This window comes from Echinops telfairi, unplaced genomic scaffold (assembly GCF_000313985.2).
Source record: "Echinops telfairi isolate 266 unplaced genomic scaffold, ASM31398v2 ScPeMD7_7420;HRSCAF=8458, whole genome shotgun sequence".
Classification (NCBI taxonomy): Eukaryota; Metazoa; Chordata; class Mammalia; order Afrosoricida; family Tenrecidae; genus Echinops; species Echinops telfairi.
In genome coordinates this window covers 50,816,411-50,820,289 of record NW_022111320.1, presented here as the reverse complement: position 1 = coordinate 50,820,289, position 3,879 = coordinate 50,816,411, and positions in this window count along the sequence as shown.

Here is a 3,879-nt window from a genome sequence, read left to right as displayed (position 1 = left end):
CACAAGCCCTGAAAACCGCCAGCGAGCCCATGCAAGAAAACACAGCCTCTAACTCCCCCTTCACAAGAATTTGATCCTGACCTCATCACATTCTAAGTAATTCCACTTTCAAATGCAGTGGGCTGAGATTCTCACCCAGAAGACTCAATCCTGCCCTTACCGCCCAGATCTACCCACTGGCGGCCCACCATGCACTCCCACAGGCAGCTCCCAAGCAGTGTCCAGCAGCTAGCCCCTCCTCGAGCTCAGCCCACACCTCCCGGACACTGGAATTCCTTACGCTCTTTTCCCTAAAGAACAACCCTCAGCAAATCTGGGTTCAAAGGAAGAGCATGAGAGCTGGTCTAAGCAATACGGTACAAAGCACTGTGCACCCCACTTCTCCCAGGACCTGAGAACGCTGGTCCCTGAAGTCAAAGTCTGATGGCGCCAAGCCCAGGGCACAGCCCCACTCCAGGGGCGGGGGGATCTACAGTTATTCAGTGCATTCTGTATTTCCAGAAGCATGCAGGGAGGGAGGGAAGGTCCCAGGAATGAGGGGTTGTGTGTTAGACCTGCACCCCAATCCTTCCAGCTTCTAGCCATGGGGTCCCACAAGCCCTGGTCATCAGTCTCCCACCCGCCCCCTGGAAATACCAAATAAAACCGCCCCCTGGAAATACCAAATAAAAGGAGGAAAGTGGAGCTGAAATAAACGTGTGCAATAACAGTACAAGCAACAAAAGTGCTACCAGCACCTGTTAGTGTCCCAGTACGGGGACTGGCCTGCTAAAGCCTGGTACATCCCATGACACCTGCTCTCGGGGGTAACTCCCACCTGTGCTCAGGCCGGGGGTCCAGAGTGCTTACAACAAAGGGACAGGGCAGACCTTTACCATAGGAATCCCAAGGCAACAGTCAATCAGGGGGGCAGTGGCTCCCTCTCTGAGGTGAGCACAGCCTCTCTGAAGTATCTCTCACACCAGACAGACAGACAGACGTGGGCACCGGCCAAGTCCAGCACCAACTGGGATGGGGCCTGACAAGTCCCTGAGCCGGCCGTCACAATGAAGCCACACTCTTGTCCCTCAAGTCCCTCTTAGTCAGCAAACTGCCACCATGGTCCCAGCACTGCAGCTGAGACGCCTCCCTCTCCTGTCCCTGAGCTGGAGCCCAGCAGGTGTGGCCATGAGCACAGCCCACAGAGCACTCCACTACTCATCTAGCCCCCTGGCCTGATGGCCGAGACCAGTGGGAAGACCAGATTCAGCTGCTCTCTCTGTCTCATCCAGATCCGTTTCCTTACCACTGGGGTTGGCCCTACAGGGAAAAGCAGGAAAGCCCTCCAAAGGGCTTTCAAACTCGGAGAAGATAAGAATCATCGTAAGATCAGGCCTGACTTAAATCATCAGGCCTCTTCGTTTTACATGGAAAGCGGGCTTCCATGCTACCCCAGATGGTTATAACCCCTTTCCTCTCCCTCAGACACCCTTCTTCCAACCAGAGAGAGAGAGAGAGAGACACGGAAGGGAGAAGAGAAGCTGCTGGGCAGATCATGAAAGGCAAGGAGCTGGAGTTTGGGGAGAAAGACAGGCGTGGCTTGACAAGGACTGCAGAGCCCCAAGGAGGCTGCTGGGCTGACCTCTCCTTGGCCCCACAGCCCTCCGTGGTGGAGCAAAGGAGAGACAGGAGGGCAGCCCTCCGGAGGAAAAACACAACCCTCTGGAAAGGCAGCTTGCTACTTCTTGACGGGGAAGCTCCACAGGCTCAGGGCCCAGATCCTTCCACAGCGAAGTGCAAGGGACCTGGGTAAAGGACAGAAATAAAAGAGAGGCTTTTCAAAATGGACAGGATTAAAATACAGTGGCGAAGGTGCATGCTAGGGAAATAAAACAAAAGCGAAACACAAGGCAGTGGATTCATAAAGTCAGGTTGAGAGTCCTCTTTAGAAAGAAGGAGCAATGGGCTGGGCTAAGGATGGGGCTCATGGGGCACTGGTGGGGTTACCCCTTAACCTGATAATTCACTAAAGCTTTCCCCACCCCGAGCGTGGCTTTCTCTATTTTGCTTCTATTTTTTACTAGCAGTGTTAAAAATGTTTAATTTATAATGAGAGGAAAAAAAGGTGGAGTACACATAAAACTAGCCTTGGGGGAAGTTGGAGACTGCAACGCCACACCTGCAGGAAGAGAAAAGGCCTTTGGGGAGGAGGCGAGGCCCGGAGTCCAACCAGGAAAGGGGAGTCTGCTGAGAGTGGCCCCTATGCAACCAAATGGCTACTTCTCCCAAATTCTGGGGTTCAATTTTTTTAAATTTTATTGGCATATAATTCACATACCATACAACTCAATGGTTTGATATAGGGTTCAATTTTGATCACAGATTTTACAGAAGAATCTTGATCAAAAGGGGGGAAATACAGGATAGAATTTCATCTTCTCATAGACTCGAGACTTTCTGGATCCACAGAGGCTGGAGAAACTTCTGAAACTACTGCCCTGAGCTCATTTTTAAACCTTCAAAAAAAAAACAACAACAAAAAAACCTTCAACAAAATATCCCCTGACATCATCTTAAAGCCAAACAAGTCTTACTTAACTAGTACAAAATGTCTGTCTGCCTTGAGCACTGTGCTCTCTTAAAAGGCATCTACATGGGATCAGAGTGACACCGGCAAGCCCAGATGAAAGACTAGATAGGAAACTTAAGAGGACAATAAATCTATGGCGATGGGCGAGGAACAATTCCGAAAAGGAGGATGAGGGCGGTTGCACAACTCCAAGAATGTGCTTAATGTTGGAGTTGTTCATGCAGAACCAGTGAGGTGGTTGGTGTGTTGCTGTGTGAGTTCTCCACATTTGAAGGGGAAAACAAAATAAAACTTCTGGGGTTCCACATGGCGGAGGTCTTGTTTTCTGCCAACTTTTGTCAGTTGTCACTCTTTCGTGATAGCATCATTACCACCTGCCTGACTCCTTTGTCCCCTCGTTCACTGGCTCCTGGGGATGAAGTGGGGGCTTGAGGTTTTTTGGTTTTCCTTTTTTATTAATTGGATGCCCCATAATCCCAACATAACTCCCTCTCATGCAGATTCTCCTGTCTTGCTCAGACAGAAGGATTTTTTCATGTTCCTGTGATAAAGCACACCAGCAACGCCTCCCTTGCAGGGCTAGCCTCCTGCCACCATTCCCTTCAGAAACTGGCTCAACGTCATCATCGCGGGCTAGCCAGTCTCTAGGCCAGCGGTTCTCCACCTTCCTCAGGCCGCGACCCTTTCATACAGTTCCTCCTGTGGTGGTGACCCCCCCAACCATAAAACTATTTTTGTTGCTACTTCACCACTGTCATTTTGCTACTGTTAGGAATCAGGTGACCCCTGTGAAAGGGTCGTTTGACTCCCAAAGGGGTCACAACCCACAGGGAGGTTGAGAATCGCTGCTCTAGACCACGGATTTCTAAACTCACTTGGCCAACTGCCCCCTTTGTAGACCCAAAAAAAATTACTCAGTGCCCCCTGGCAATTAAAAACTTTTGTACTGATGTGCTTGACACAGGAAATGGATGGATTGTGATAAGAGCTATAAGAGCCCCCAATAAAGTGATTAAAAAAATAAAAATAAAAACTTTTATACTATAGCCCATACTCCATTACGAAGTGTAGGTATCTGTTTTTACCCTCCTGGTAACACACTGCTTTGCCAGGGAGCAGTATCTCCTAGTTTGTGAAACTCCTCTAGACCTATGTCCCCATCCTTAGACCTGGCCCCACAGTGCTCTCTAGCACCCACCCTCCTGTTCCCCAGACAGTAGCCCCCACCTCCTGTTTCCTCAGGTGACTTGGGGATTAACGGAGCAAGCCTAGCAGGATTCCTCTACTCGCTGTGCATTATCTTTTCCCTT